Source organism: Bombus flavifrons, chromosome 10, assembly GCF_040668555.2.
Source record: "Bombus flavifrons isolate JBK064 chromosome 10, iyBomFlav1_principal, whole genome shotgun sequence".
In the NCBI taxonomy this organism is placed as follows: Eukaryota; Metazoa; Arthropoda; class Insecta; order Hymenoptera; family Apidae; genus Bombus; species Bombus flavifrons.
Genome location: NC_138451.1, coordinates 9,161,956 through 9,179,503, shown reverse-complemented (window position 1 = coordinate 9,179,503; position 17,548 = coordinate 9,161,956). Strand labels below are relative to the sequence as shown.

General features: G+C 36.0%; 1 protein-coding gene across 6 annotated transcripts in view; it reads right to left on the bottom strand.

Annotated features, from left to right (window-relative positions):
• The window catches only part of Cog1 (conserved oligomeric Golgi complex subunit 1), a 143,769-nt gene extending 127,135 nt beyond the window's left edge, over positions 1-16,634 (bottom strand). For 3 of the 6 annotated variants that reach the window (XM_069121611.1, XM_069121614.1, XM_069121612.1), the window contains exon 1: positions 16,417-16,634. The gene's annotated coding sequence lies outside the window, so the exon portion shown is untranslated. Of the gene's footprint in view, positions 1-339; positions 629-16,416 lie in introns of those variants that run through there. The other 3 variants (XM_069121610.1, XM_069121613.1, XM_069121618.1) reach the window with 2 other exon arrangements.
• Between the last annotated feature and the right edge of the window lie 914 nt (positions 16,635-17,548).

Genomic DNA, 17,548 nt, shown 5'->3' with positions numbered 1-17,548 from the left:
ATATAATAGTATTAATAGCTTGTAGTATTAGGTGGTTTAGATCTTCATGAAATTAAGTTTAGTCATTGCTTCGATCATTCCAATTTTTCATAACCTCTCCGGTAAAATTAGAAACTTTTTATATATTAAGCAAACTCACGTTTTCAAGCTTCCACTTATTGAACTAAACTAAGACTTTGACTACTTTCATAACTCTGAATTATGTTCAACTATCTAATATCGCAAATATTAATCAAGAAATAAAATTCTCAAGCTTGATAAACTCTATGTGTAGTATCAAACGCAGCGTGCCTTGAAATATCCATTAAAGTAAATATCCGTTTATTTCTTCATACATACCGCTTTTTCCTAACCTGTTACGTCAAACACGAACATCCGAAAACAACTCAAACGCTCTATTTCAACCACTCACTGCAACCAAAATTTCGAACCAGAAGTCACACGACGCGTCGCAAACGAATTTTAGCCTCTTAGCCATGCATATTCCGCGAGAACAAAATAAAAAATGCGAAAGAAAGTTAAGTGAACAAAGTCGAACACAAGGTTGACGTAAGCACATGTGGTGGCGTGCGTGGCGGACACCTCGAGATCGAATAAGTCCGGCTCGTTAATTACAAGTTTAATTAGTTACGCCGCGGTCGCGGTGTAACGAGCGGTTTGTATGGCAATAGAGCCGGGCGTCGCAAAAACCTTCTTGAATTTGCATAAAAGCGTACCTACGACGTAGCACGCGGACGGCTGCAATTATGGGCGAATTTATTAGGGAAGTGGATGGTTGGCGCGCCGGCGCGAGCGCGCGCGCAACGTCGCGCTTAATGGCGCGCGTTTTCTAAATATAGGACGCGAACGAAGGCGAACGAGGACGACAGGAAGAGGTGTACGACGAACGTGTCGTAGGAAGGCTTCCTGCGATTCACTCGGGCCGGAATCAGGCGTTATTCGTATGACTGGACATGTGTCTGCCCTTCCATTGTGATCGACCATCACTAACACTGGTTGCTACTGTTGCCCGTGAGAAACAACCCGGCGGCTTAATTAAAGGATTTACTTTCGCCACGAGCCACGCGTTCGCATCTTCGCTACGTGCTGTGGATCGTGAAACGTCAAATCGATCGTGGGGTCCCGGTTGTCGTATATCGGTGCATAGAGGAAATCGATGGTTTGGGTGAGGTGAAGCGCGCGGAAAGCTATGCTGAGCTAAATTTAACTTCTAGTGAAAACAATTCCGTACCTACGTATCGAAGTAAATATTTTTAAGCTTAGCACAGCGTAACTTTGATTTCAGGTGGATGCCAGGCCTTAGGCGTTTCAATTAGTGGGCCGAAAATTGGTAAAATTGTAGAATGATTGGTAGCTGGTGTTTAGTATTTTGTATTTTATTTGTACTTTATAATATATAGGCAGAATACCTGGTACGTAGTGAACAGTGAGACTTAATGAAGTTTGTAAATTCTGTTGATGGTAAGTGGATGCTAAAAGTAGGTAGTTGAATATTTTGCTGATATTTTTCATTAGCAAATAAGTATATAGCAATGATAAGTACTTTCTAGAAGATCTCAGTGAACAGATATTTTTAATTTTTAAATATTTCAGAAATTAATAAATTGGTGTCTAAATATGAATTTTGATAAGGAACTCCCTTCGAGTCGTTACGAGCCGCAGCGCAATCCGTTGATTTATAGACTCTGCTAATTAACAGAAGCAGGAAATCACGGGAGAATTACTTGAGTTTCTGTCAAATGTAATGAGAACAATATAAATGGTGCCATTAATACGATTTTCTACATAAATGTAAATTATTACACTAATCACTCGAATCACGTGAGGTACTCACGTCTGGAGGAACTGTGTGTGCGAAGTCGCATATCCTCTGTTGCTATTGCAGAAGGAAACAATTCTCTGCGATGACTTGATGCTTCCTTAAAAATTGGTCAAAAGGAGAAACGGTATATTAATTCATTACGAAGAAGTTTGGTTGTTCCAATTGTGATTCGACTCATGCAGTTTAATTACAACGTCAGATCTCTTTAAGAATATAATTGTATCCCTGATAAAATTCGAAAAAAAGAACCAGAATATTATTTTACCTTCGATAGAATTAAAAGAACATAGTTAGCTTAAAAAGAATTAGTTCAAAAATTTATTTGAAAGAAAGCATTGGAAAAAAGAGGAAATGTTTGGTTTTGGTAGTTTTGGCAATGGATGTTGTCACGTTTGGGACACGTTTTGAAATCTCCAATCGAGCCTAAACGCTCACGTGCAAAGAAGAGAGTCCTCGTGTACGCGAGGAATAATTAATTAAGCGACGGTCGTTTCGGCAATCGAAAACAAAGATGGACGTTTGTATCCGTCGACTGGTAAGAACGTCTCGTGCATCTTAATTGCCACCTTCCTGTATCGAAACATTAACTAAAAACGTCGTAACTATATCACGTGCCTGCTCGAGCTCGTAACTTTAATCCCATGTAATTTCCTTGTAGTTATGATTATGCTTATGACTGTTTTATAATTCTCTTTTTACATTTTCCCCATCGTATCACGTTTTTAATCATTGTTTGCTTAATCGTTGATCTTATCTGCTAACTGTAACGTTGTAAAAGACGTTAATGATTATGACTGGGAAGAATAGCAATTTTGTTTAAAGTTTGCTTTGCTTCTTAATGAGGTAGAACAGAAAACAGGTAATACGCGTCCCATTGACGAAACTAATTTCAAACGAGTCAGGGAAAAATGGAAATTTCTATGGCTATTTGTATTTATAAAATCAATATTCATAAGGATAAATTTCTTCGGGTAAGGGACCAACGAAAAAATAAGAGAAGAAACATGTTAGGAGAGACATGTTGAGAAGCATTTGCAACAAATTGAATTCGTCCATAGATGGGTAAAATACACCTAATGAAATATTCCATAAAAAGATTGCGTAAATAAATTGCATCAAGAGTAGTAGCCTTAAGAACCAATAATCTCAATAACGTTAAAAGAAGCAGAAATATTTAAAGTAAATATTATAATAAATATAACTATGTTGATTAGGAATTAACTAAACAACAAACAAGTAAAATTAGCATCTCTTTCGGTCGTAGTCTCAATTTCTTTAAACAACTATACCGAAGAATGCAACATTCACAATCAAAGAAATATCCTCACTCAAAAAAAAAAAAAAAAAAAAAAATAGAAAAGCTAAATGACAGCAAGCCCTTATCGTTTGAATAATATAACGGATAATTATGAAAAGTATCACGCGTCGACGACGTCCACGAAATCGTCTCGCGAAAGCAGCAACGTCGCTGGCAGATTGGTGTAACGAAAATGGCCGCGCATCCGGCGCTGGCTGATTCCGAATTCCGCGCGACCAACGACCACCGTTGACATCTTGATTTTCGAGTGGCCCTCCGCTCCGACCCCTTCCACGAACCGATGAATCCTGATTTCCAATTCGAAGGGGTTGACTCGGTCGACGTGATGATCCTTCCGATCTCGTCCTCGTCTTCTTCTTCGTCGTCTTCGTCGTCGTCGCCGTCGTCGAGAGAGATCGTCACGAGATCGTTCTTCCATCCACGAGCCTGAGAGGAATGCTCAAGGACGAATTATATTTAGCCAACGAGGAGACACACTTCCAAGGATGCGATTTATATTGACGCATCGTATATAATTTTGCATACTGCCCGTGACCATTCGACTCGATTCCGATCTGCGCTCTCACAATAAAGCTTCGGGAATAATTCATTGGAGTTACGTTCGTTGGGTCATTTTTAATCCGATTGTGTTTCTTATGTCGTTAAGAAATTCTATAATTGTCAGTTAGCGGCCAATAAAATCTTGAATTTGAATACTTAAGTTTGTCGAGGCTGTTGGTTAGGGCTTGGTGCATATCATTAAAATGCTCGTCTAAGATATTAATTTAATTTTTCTTCGTGTTCGTTAATGATAGTGTTCATCGCGAATGAGACGCAAAATGTAAAGGAAATCTATTAGATAGACAAAAAATTGAATTTATGGTCACCAGTGTTCTAATAATACTAGTTGAACGTTAAGTTTGAAGAAAGTATGAAAAAGTCTTTATTAAGATGCGCGCTACCATACACATTGTAGCTTAATAATTTAACGATACGAAGGCTATGGAAATTTGCATCTTTAATTATTATAATTGAAACTCTTGAGGTCTGTAATTTTTCTGACAATTTTAAAATGCAATCTTTTGCAATAAATTGTAATTTGAGGGTGTCACGTGTTTCGCTTCGTATAAATCTTGTTTCTCAATTAAAATTAAGGTCCTTCAGTTGAAGAAAGTTTTTACTCTGGCAAATTTTATTCTGTCCTCGAGCTCTGGAGTCAAGGACAACTTGAATCACGCCAGATTTAGGATTTATTCGAGCGTTTTCGGCATCGAAGGGGCTGCGCCTTGAAAGAGCATGGTGGGTCGTTATACGTCGTAAATCTTGGCTCACCCACGTGAAATCCTACGGGAAGGTCCCTCGAATATAGGGAGAAGAAACACGGAAATAGAATCGCGAATAATTACGGTCGGCCATGTCGATTTTTTATCCACTGTCAAAAGTGTCAGGGAGTGGCATCGTGTCCTTGAACTCGCTCTCTTCTAGATATAATTCACGAATTAGAAATATTTAAAAAGTTGCGATTTTCCAATGAATTAACAACTACGAATTTATATAATAAGAAGAATCGTCTACTTAGAAATTTTATTTTTATTTTTAAATATTTATTTGTTACATTTTTTATTACATTTTATTACATTTCTCCTTCTGATTACGATTTATATCAATAATCACATTAACACGTATATAATAATTTCTCAGTTAATTATCTCTGTTAATACGTGCAATCGTTCACGCTTGGAAACCACTGTTCTCAATGCCATTTTCTAATTACAATTTACTGCGTGTCTACTCCAGTTTCAAATGGAAGATTACCATTGAAGATGCAACGTTCAACGATAGCCCCTTTCATTGCCACTTTCTAATTGCGATTTATTATATAACCCGAATTAACATGACGCAAAACTATCCAACCTCATCGGTTTACACGACAGACGCGCTAACTGCCTCGTGTTCGTTGCTACACTTCCGCTTGAAAGTAACACGCTCGATGGCGCACTCTTTATTAGTCATGCATTGCTGGAGATTTTTTTTTTTTTTTTGAAGCAATAGATCTTTCAGGAGTAAAATTGGTCTCGGTATGCAGAAAGATAAAAAGTTGAGGTTTCCAAGGATGCACGATGGGACTATGAAAAGGATCTAAATTTGGATATTTGGCAAAATTGCTATCAAATTAATTCATCCAATTCGACATTCCTCTCAACCGATCATTCAGTATAATTTCTCTATAATTGACGTCTCAATAACCTCGACTAACAGAACCTATCGACCTCTGTGACAATTCTATGTAATCACGAAAGTGTTATTTCACGAACGTCCAATTGGAAAACGCCTGCGTCTCTCGCTTACAAAACATTCTCTCGCCGTATCTACCTGTTGTATCTCTGGCTGAAAACTTCTCCGAGAAGGTTCACGACACTCGTTCAGCGAATCAACGCACCAGTGGTAAACATTCTCACGACATTCCTGTCCCGTTTCAATTTTTCCCCGGAACATGATCACGACAGGTTGAATTTTCCCGTGAATAAAAGCGTGCAACAGGGTAACACGACGTCGAACAGGCCGCTATTTCAACTGATTTACGGCTTCGCCACCACTCTATAATCATTGTGTGTTGGTTATAGTCGCTGTCAATGAGGTGCTCACCTTAACTCGTCGTTCGATTTTATCGCCGCGGCGTAAAACCTAACCGATCGCCGCGCACCGACTGGGCAGAGCAATTACGCGGCTTGCGCGGCGCTAGGAGTCGCTTTGAAGGAATTCGAGACGTCGAATGTCGATGCAATTTGCGAGCCTGTTGCGCGCGATAAATTCGACGCGCACACTAGATTCTATCGAGGAGATTGTTTAAGAAGCTACGACCGCGGCTGATTTACAACTTGGTCGCGTCTGCTTACACAAAGTTTCAAAACTGAGGATCGATATTTAAGCGCCGATATAAAAATCCCGTAGTCGACGATCGTACCCGCGCTGAAACCACTCGTTCCTGCTCCACGATCACTGTTATTTAGCTGACAGCGATAACGCAGCTGACAATTATTTCGTGGACGACGTAATAAAATACTTGCGTAAACGGCGTGCACGAACAGGTGCGGAAGAAGGTGTAAAATCGAAAATAACGAAGGGCACTTCGGCGCAGTGTTCTCTTTCTCCAGCGAGTGCGCGAGACAATATCGCGCGCCAACTACACGCACACGTTACAAATAATACAAAAATTGGAACATTCAATTGAATATATAAATTGAACATGCAACTTGAACACGTCGGAAACGACTAACCTGTGATAAATTATTACACGGTATTACAAATCTTTCAGGTTATAATTTAGCATTTAAATATCAACGTTGGTTATCGTATGATAATTTATTCCTAACATGTACAAGGACCGATAATTAAGCTATGGTTTAGTCTAGAAAGTTATCATTCTTTTAATTATTTTTCTTAACTGTTTCCTTGCGGTAACTTACTTAACTAACTTAACTAACTAAACTAAGCTAAAACTAAAAAATGAACTGTATACCAATAATTAATTATAATGGTAGGTTGAGCTTTTAAGACTGGACAGATGCTACGAACTGTGATATTATATCAAATGCCTTTATATATTTAGTTCTGGATGTATAAATGTACAAATTGTTGTTACTATTTTCTAATAAAAATTTGTTATATAAAGAAAAGAAAATTAATCGCTCAATCACGAAAGTTAAGCAGAGTTGGAAACGAATGATACTTGGATGGATAAGAGCTCTAGGGAAGTCCAAGTATCGTTGGCATATAGTCGCTAATGACGATAATGACCATGGTAGGCAACTTTAAGTATAACAAAGAAAATGTCTCAAGTATACATTAAGGGGACGCGTCTAAAGTATTAGGAAATCGAAAATACAGGTTCTCAATATACAAATTAATTACACGTTTCAATATTCCGATGCAAGAATTTTGAATTCCTAATTGATGAAATTTGAATTCTACGAATGAATTTTTAACGAATTTTTCATTTGTTTTAACGAAGTTTGTGTAACGTGTTAGTCGAGGTTATTGAGACGTCAATTATAGAGAAATTATACTCAATGATCGGTTGAGAGGAATGTTGAATTAGATGAATTAATTTTGCCAAATATTCAAATTTAGATCTTTTTCATAGTTGATGAAATTTGAATTCTACGAATGAATTTTTAACGAATGTGTCATTTGTTTCAACGTAGCATTTACATACTAAATTGCTTTACTTCTTGCATTTACGAAACTGAGATTAGTTTTCCACCAACCTAATAATAAGAAGTTACGTTTGCTGTAAATTCTTTGGGTTTTATACAGTTTATTTATAGGTGTAGGTTTCTATATATAGCTCCTATTTACAGGTTTCTTTATATGCACGGTAGGTTCGTTTATAGACCATGTTTCAGAATTATATCTCCATTGGATAATCATTAGAGGAAGATCAAAGGAACGATGATTTTACCTGTCGAATAAATATCAAGTTTCGCTGGTCTTATTTGTTAGCGATTTAGAAAGAGCGTTAACATGTTTATCGCGTATTATTAAGCGTATAGTTCGCGTGTATTTGATTTAACGCACGCAGCACGCTAATAAGTTTCTTATCGGGTAATGAAAGATGATGGGATTGCGTCATTTAAATTTAAACGAAACAGCAGCTCTGTTGAAATTCGAGAGATCACCACTGTGGTAATGTAGGAAATTTGCGTTCAAATATCATACTTTATACCGCTATTACTATTATTAAGTCAAATATATAATCAAAAATAAAGTCAACCGATCACAATTCGATTTGCATCCACTTCTCGAATACATCTCGCAAATTAAACGCGTAATTCATTGGCTGGTTCGAGCCAATTAAATTGCAAATCGTACATGATATACTAGCGACCATTTTAAACAACTTTTCGAAGATAAAGACGAAACGTGAACACGAGGTTTATAGAGCAACGAGTCGGTTTCTGTCCCGATGGGACAGGTTTTTTCCCTACGTTCGCCGGTCACAAGGAACATCTGCCTTCCGCGCAAATAATGGAAACTTATGAAAGCCACGTCCTTCGTAGCCGTCGCGAAACTGAAGTAGGGGACCCTCTTCTTCGCGAGGACAGGTCGTTTTTGCTCTTAGAAAATGTCACGCGATCCGGTCGCTCCTCCATCTTCTTAACCAGTGGCCTATGGCGACTTTAGAAAAAGATTGAAAGGTGTCCCGGTGTTGAGAATTGGTTTTTTACTTGTTTCAGATGTTTGGAGACGCGACGGTTTTGTTTTACCAGTGGGGTTTGTTCTATTTCTGTGTAAAGAGTTTTATTTTCTACACTCGTTCTTCGCCAATTCTTTACGCTGTTATAGAAGTTTTTATCGCGGTTTTATTTCGTTTCCTATTATCGCGATTGCTATTTTAATGGCTAAACAATTTTATCTTGTCGATAGAGAATTATATTCCCTTTGTGATAAAAGAGATTATGCATTTTACACGAATAAGACAAAATTACAATCCTGACAGTCTCCTCCCTTTGAGTCTTCGAAGATGACATCGAACCAATCGTAGATGACAACGTTTAATGTTAAGATGAATTATAATACGAATTATACAAATATATTAGATCGTCCGAAAAGTTTCTTTCGTTTTATAAGGATATAATTACGTATGACCCATTTTGTTCTGTCAAAATAAAGATCATAACGTTCGACAGATTAGGTTTCATGTTTGTACAAAGATGCATCGTTGTAAAAGACGTGTCTGTAAGAGAAAAAGACACTTTTTCGAACAATCTAATAGATACTCTGTTGATTGCATTTAGTAGCCACGATTATTCATAATAATATGTATTATAAGAATGTAACACATTATAACCCTCTAACTATATTCCGAATGAAACAGTGGTAGCCACAATTAGCTCAGAAACAGTTGAAGCAGCAAAACCCATGACCTATGCTCTACTGAGAACTTGCGTGTCCCGTCAAACTCCACCAACCATAACCTCGCCCCAACGTCCTCGAACGATAGGCGGAAGAACTATAGATGCTAAGAACGTAAGAACATTCGTATCGCTCTAACCGATCAAGGTCTGCACAGTTCAGCGATACATTGTCTTTCTTACGATCTAATTTAATTTGCGACTAGCAAGTATACAGGGTGAGTCGATCAGAAGTGCTCTATATAAAATAACTCGTTACCTATTGGTTTGCGAGTTACGTCGCATTTCAAGGCATTCGTCGAACGAATTGAATTTCATTTTTTTTTTTTACATTTGACAGACAAGGTTTTTCTTAAATGGTACATTTTTTACAATACCAATCGATTCAGCCGGATATTCTTTACAAAAAGGGTCAATATTCTTGTTAGAAAATATTAGGTTGTTTTTCTTTTATAGACACGTCTTTTACAACGACGCATCTTTATACAAACATGAAACCTAGTCTGTGGAACGTTGTGATCTTTATTTCGATAGAACAAAATGGATCATACGTAATTCGATAAAATAATATCAAAAGGAAAATATTGTACGTCCATTATTTCCTCATACAACGAAAGAAACTTCGAACGACCTAATAGATGTATGTACATGTGTATTGTACGAGGAATGAAAGAAAGGAAGACAAAAGGAAACCGCCATGAGAAGAGCGCATCGCGTGTGTGTTGAATGAATGAATAAAACAAATTCTTTCCTGTTTGAGATGTACACGAGAATAGAGCGCTGTTCGTTAATATTTCAAGTTATCATGTTATATATGTTGAGGTTATTTGATGTATAAACAGAGAATCTCGTGGATAAATTGTAAGGTAGAAAATATATTTTAATACAGAAGTGTAATTATAAGTAAGAATATAATTTCAGCTGGTCCAGATCCACACGCTAGCAGTGTTGCCCTATAACTGAAAACCCCGAAGCCAACGTCGCCTGTCTACTGTTTATGGTCTGCCTTCGTCGCAGCCTTTTGTCTATACGCTCTGTCAATGGCTTCAGTGCTTGAGAAAACTAAAAAGACCAGATGTAGAGTTTTCTTGGAAGTGGTGACCACTTCAACAATATGTAAAATAGTTATTCTGTTCTAATAAATTTTCTATTTAATAAAACGTTATACAGGGTGGTTGGTAACTGGTGATACAAGCGGAAAGGGGATGATTCTACGCGAAAAAAGAAGTCGAAAATATAGAATAAAAATTTAAAAATTTAAAAATTTAAAAATTTTAAAAATTTAAAAAATAACGTCAATCGAGACAACGATCTACAGTGAGATCCGATAAAGTGCAGGCGTACCGAGCGAAAATTCAAAGTCGATTTTCTCGAAAACAAAGCCTCGAACGAAAAATGTTTATTCTATATTTTCGACTTCTTTTTTCGCGTAGAATCACTTTAACAATTCTGAACAACCTTTCCCTACACGTGTTACCTTTAGTTTCCGAGATATTCGCGAAAGATTCCGTTTCGACGACGATACGATTTTGGCACTTGAACAGTGGCATTTTCAGTATCACAGTTGAAGTGTTATTATTCAATTTCAATTCTTATTAATTGTCCAGCCGAAACCTGGCCGGTTTATGTTTCTTTCTTATGCGGAGTGACAACGATCATCGAAGATGAGCTAAGTTCTGGTTATATAGAAACACAGACACCTGTCGTATATGCCACCAGAATGAAATGTCTTGAAAACTAAAGACAAGCGACACGATGGCAACGTGTAGAGGGAAAAGTTGTTCAGATTATTAACCTTGACAACGTATTTCAAGGTGGTTGAAATCGGTGAGGTCGGCCACTTTGTAGACAAGCAATTTATCTGCCTTTGTTTTATACCAATTTACTCAATTTACCAACTAACATTCCGTGTGTTCAAAAAATTTGAAGCTCGCTAGCTTGGCGTACTTCGTAATCGTGATATTACCCAGGTATTTATTCGCATAATTATCTCTACTAACACATCGAACAAGCGAACAAATTTGAAACTCGTTATTCCGACCAGTGTTTCATAATTCTACTACGGTGGAACGCCCCTTTGTGCAAACACCCTATTAACCGAATGCCCTATTATCCGAACGTTCTATCATTCAAACACGATATTTCCCAGTAGCGGATGCTTTTCTCCGTTTCAAATATCTACATATTTCATTAGCGTTCGTGTACGATGTATTCTTTCCTTAATTCGATCGAGTAAATTCTGATTATGAGAATATAACATGAAACTAATGGCGTTCTACCTGTCGGGGAACAGAGTACCACGTGGTTGGAAAAAAAGCCGAAAGCGGTGGAATTAGCAAAAGTACGCGGTGTCGGAAAAGCCAGAGCCGCGGCTATTGTAAATGAAAAACACGATATTGAAAATTAGCCGAAGGACGTGGATCGCTCTGATGCTGGCTATGGCGGCAAAAACCTTAGACACACCGATGTAATGAAACGGTTTCGTTGCGATAAAGTCGATAATAATGACGATTTTATAGAAATCGCGACAGCAAACGGAAGTGCTAATGGCTTCTCATGGCGAAGCGTTCGTGGTATTAGGAAAAACAGCTTCGATGATTCGAGGTACAAAAGGAACGTAACCGTGTGCAGCCACCTATGTTGAAAAAATTATGCGACTTAGCAACCGAAAAGATATGTGGCATCCGTAAATATCTCGAGAATCCGCACTCGAATAGATGAAATTTCATACGAGAAAACTGATCGTTCTATTGTACGAAAATTCCATTATCTATTATATCAATTATTCTCTCTAAGTACAAGTATTTGCACATTATATTAACAAATCTCTCCATTGGTTGCGTACAATCGCTGAATATAGCTGCTATGCGAGATTACACGAACGAAAAGATTTGAAAGATGCGATCGTGTAAAATTAACCGAGCAAGTGACCTTCGCGTGTTTGAAAATTTTCAAACTCATTACTCTCTTGCGTTTCATCGTTCCAACGTTAATCAGATCTTCGTTCACACGGCTATCTCTACTAATACATAACGCGAACCGAAAAATTTCAATCTCGTTATTCTCACGTGTTCTCATAATTCCACTCGGATCTTACACAGATCTACGTTCCCGTATCTCCTCTTAAACGTTGAAAGTAAGGCCGCGTATCGGCTGTGATTTACACTAATTAAACAGGCCGGCTGACAATGACTGTCGAGAGAGGAGGTCAGCCGGACGATCACGGAAGGTAAACGCGCGCGACGTAATCGCACGCGCGTAATTACACGTGCGTAATTGCGAGCGCACGCGAGCACCAGGCAGTTCATCCTCGTGCTTTCTGTTTCGTCAGGCAGCTGTGCTCGCGGCGCGTACGAGAAGGGTATTATCGTCGAGCATGACGCGATAATTACTGTTGCTCGCTCACCTGTTCCCCGCGTTTCTTTCAGCCACCCACCAGACATGCATCGAGAAATCTAGCCGTCTTTGCTCTGTTATAACGTGTCCCGAGGGTGCCGAGTGGGAGGAACACGCTTTAGAGGTTAATTAAGGATTTCTTTTTTTCCTTTCTTTCGTTTCCTTCGATGCCAGCCATTTGAACAAATATCGGAAACGCGGAACACGAGAATTTCAATATCGAAAGTGCGCTCGTCCTCGCGTTAGACTTTGACATTTTCATTTATTCGTTGTTCGTTATTTCATTATTCATTGTTATTATATTATAATATTCATTTGAAATTTGATTCAAGCGTTGGACATGTGCTTTTGGCAAGATAAAGCAAGATAAATTATTTATTTGGTGATCGTTGATATAGAATGAGCAGAGAGAAATGGATACAGTGGGTACAGAAAGTATTTCCACATCTCGTTGTATTTATCGTAGTGTCCTATGGTGACGTATATTAATCGAGCAGCACCAAATACAGGGTGGTTAGTAACTGGTGGTACAAGCGGAAAAGGGGTGATTCTACGCGAAAAAAGAAGTCGAAAATATAGAATAAACATTTTTTTTTAATTTTTTTTTTTAATTTTTCTATCGAGACAACGATCTACAGTGAGATCCGTTATAACGAGACGTGATAAGGTGCACGCGTACCGAGCGAAAATTCAAAGTCGATTTTCTCGAAAGCAAAGCCTCGAACGAAAAATTTTTATTCTATATTTTCGACTTCTTTTTTCGCGTAGAATCACCCCCTTTCCGCTTGTACCACCAGTTACCAATTTATATTCAATTTATTCAATTTATTATATTCAATTTATATTTATTTATTTATATTATATTATTATTATATTCAATTTCGTATCATTTGGTGGTACTTTTATATCACCGCAGACTGTTTGATAATGTGAAAATGAAATGTATGGAATCTGATAAAGAAATTATGGTGTTGAGACAGAGGAAAAAGATATTGGAGATTAATTAGGGGTTTCTTAATTCCTTTTAAACGCCTTTCAGAAATAAATATTGAAAGACGAATGGAAGATTGCGAGCTTGAAAATGCCAGGAAAAATACGATACCTGAAATTCTGAATGCAAAAGGGCCAAGGTATATTAAGTTTCAAGTACTTTGATTACAAATAACCATCATAAACCATGCAAATTTTGTTGGTCACCGATAACCATTATCGATGTCGTACGTTTAAATTGCTTTTAATTATCATACGAATAACCAGTATCGGCGATTGAAATTATTTGCGGTTACCGATAACCATCATCCATGTCGTATATTCAAATCGATTTTAATTATCATAGGAATAACCAGCGTTGGCGGTAGAAATTATTTGTGGTTACCGATAGTCATTATCGATGTCGTATAGCCAAATTGTTTTTAATTACCAGTATTGGCGATAGAAATTATTTGTGGTTACCTATAACCATTATCGATGTCGTACGCGCAAATTGTTTTTAATTATCATACTAATAACCAGTATTGGTGATATAAATTATTTCTGGTTATCGACGTGCATCGTCGACGTCGTACGTCTAAATTGTTTTTAATTGCCACACAAATAACCATCATTATTGGCAAAGAAATTATTTCTGATTATCGATAAACATTATCGATGTCGTACGTCTAAATCGTTTTTAACTGTCATACAAATAACAAGTACTGTCTTTGCCAGAGAAATTATTTTTTTCTCTTTGTTGGTTACCGATGATCGATTTCACTGTAACTTAAAATCGCTCGACCAACTTACAATTCTCATTAACTTGCCAAGTACGTAAAATCGTCTACACGATTGTTTCAACCAGCTTGAAAGATAGTTGAAAGGGCAGCAAGAAGGCAACCTCGTCAACCATCGAGCTCAACATGGGACCGTAACAAATGCGTTTCACTTTGGTTGCACGAGCCAAGCAAAATAGTTAATCAGCGTGATCCGATCAGCGGAGCTCGGGTCGCGGAGGAAACATGTAATATTTGTAAAACATGCGAACGGAAGCCGGTGGTTGGAGCTGATTTCAACGTTGTTAAAAGAGAGGGAGAGATTAATTCCGTGGCGCGAGCTTGTTCTCCTGGTGTTTCCAGCGATGGAAAAAATCTCGCCCTGCCAACCTGCAATTAGCTTGCAAATTAAAATGAGCATCTATGAAACGAACGTTCTACTCCAGGCGCGTCATTAATGAGATCTGTTTTTAACCTTTTTATATCCGTTTTTATTCGCTCGCGATAGATTTACATTGTAAATCTAACGAGATCGCGTGTAACATTGTAACGAAAGAGCCGGTCGTCTCAAAAAACAAAGAAGCATTTCTTTTTATGAATTATGCGTGTACGTTTCTCAGCTTGTCTGTGAGTGTCGATCAATTTTACTTGTATTAGTTTCCCTTCGTTTCACACTTTCAATTTTCTCCTGAATTTATATTCAATTTACGTCTCTTCTTTCGTATTTATAACCCGAGGATCTTTAACACTGCGTTCAGTAAATTTATTCAAATTCTTTCAAAAGAGCGTCCAGTCGTTACTTTTACATATTTGCATAAAATCTATCTAATCAGGAACAATAAACTACATTGGTAACGTTGTTTCTTGAAAAATATTCAAATACGCGTGTGTTTGAATTTTTTATACAATTTTTATAACATTCTTCGAAATGGCCACGTTAGCGAAAAACGAACGAGCTTTTCGCTCGATTCTCGAGTTGTAGTCTCGGAGCTTCAGTAGACTTAGGAATTCTGATTTCTTAAATATGTACCCAGTGTCGAAAACGTACATACGCTCCATCTATGAAAATTATCTTGTTAATAACGTTTTAAGGAACAATCTGCAACGGCTAGAATGTTTCGAAGGTCATTCAGCAGGATGGCCTTGATAATGTACGTGAAGGAGAAAGTCATTTTGCAGATGGATCCCACGAACACCACGTTTATCGACATAGATACCTACTTCCGTATGAAAGAAAGTTAACTTTTCTGTCTAATTGAAACCACAAATAAGATGACCTTCGTGGATAAATAAATTTACATATAAATGGGAATTTTACTAAAATTTTACCTGAATGCAAAATACTATTCATAATTACTTGCAACAGACGTAACTGTTACAAAATAAATTGTAAACCTTATCGTATAAGAGTTAATATTTGTAATTAAAAAAATATTCCTTAGGAAATTTAATTTCGTTTACTGATAGCCACTATCGATGGCAAAAATTTCTTTCAACCGGAAGAAACTGACAGGCAAAAAAGAAAAAACAAATCTAATCATTCGCAATGCTTGTTCGTAATCTGAATAATTAAAAATGAATATTTTCTAATCATTCCAATTGTCGAAAAATTTCCTTGAGATTTATTATATTATAAACTTATTTATTTAAACTAAACTAGTTTAGTTTAAATTATATTTTAAATTGAATTTATTATATTATATTATATTATATTATATTTATTATAAACAACAATTAATTTTTGCTCGTGTTACGAGTATATCGTTTCACGCTTAATAACATTTTTCTAAACAACGTTTAAAATAATTGTTATATTCTATCTATTATTATATTATATTATGTCTATCATAGATTATTATATTAATATAATATAAATATAATATGATAATTATTATATAAATATAATAATCTATTATAGAATATTATATTAATTATATTATATTTATTATAAACAACAAATAATTTTTGCTCGTGTTACGAGTATATCGTTTCACGCTTAATAACATTTTTCTAAACAATGTTTAAAATAATTGTTATATTCTATCTATTATTATATTATATTATGTCTATCATAGATTATTATATTAATATAATATAAATATAATATGATAATTATTATTATATAAATATAATAATCTATTATAGAATATTATATTAATTATATTATAGTATGTCTATCATAGTATCTAATTAAATTACATGCAGGATTTTACTACAAAATGTATATTCTGTACTTACATACAAAAGTATTACTACAGGAAAGACAGAAGAAAACGACGGTGAAGTATGAAATTCGACACGTTTCTGCTTCTGTAGATCGTTGGTGGGATATCTTCGATATTGAGAAAAACTAACGGAAAATGTTAGGAGCTCGAACGAAACGTATCCGGGTGATGACAACAACGTGACGATTGCCATACTGCGACAGCTTTACACTTTCGACGTGTTTACCCTCGCGACACGCTGATCATTTCCGATTTCTATAAATTAGTTCGTGAACGTTTCACCTTCTGCCGTGACTTTCGAGCGTAGAATAATATTTTCCCTACTGCGGCTACGGTTAGAACGAGTTTCACGCAGTAACGCGAGTGCCTGCTGTACGGTAAGCAACGTTTGATAATCCTGATATATCTGATAATTTTAGAAATGTTAATTATCTCGAGGATTCTCGTAATTCTAATGATTGTTAACGGTTTTGTATTTATATCGATAATTCTAATAATTAGATTGATTGAAATTTTATTTAATTATTTATTATTAATAATTCTAATAATTCTGACAATTTTAATAATTCCATTAATGGTAATAATTTTGATAATTCTGACTATTCTGACAGATATGATAATTCTTATGGTTTTATATTTTATATTTTTCGAAACTTATAAATTTATAGAAAACTTCGCAAAGGAACCTATAAATTATTATAATAGTTTACGAATACTTTAAGAATTGTTATAATGCTTTGATATAAATATCCCTTGTTAATAATTATTATAAATGAATTTACGAAACAATCAAATAATTTATAAACTTAAAAATATATGTGCTTTGTAATGTTCAACGTCAAATTTTATTTTACGTTCTGCATATATATATGGAGGCATATTTAATTCTTAGAAAGAAGAACAAAGACTGGTTCAAATTCTAATAATTCTGACAATTTTAATAATTCCATTAATGCCAACAATTTTGATAATTCTGAGCATTTTGACAGATCTGATAATTCTTATGACTTTGTATTTATATTTCTCGAAACTTATAAATTTATAGAAAGAAGCAATCAAATAATTTATAAGCCTAATAAAAATATGAGCTTTGTATTTTTCAACGTCAAATTTTCTTATTAGTTGTGTTACGTTCTGCATGTAAA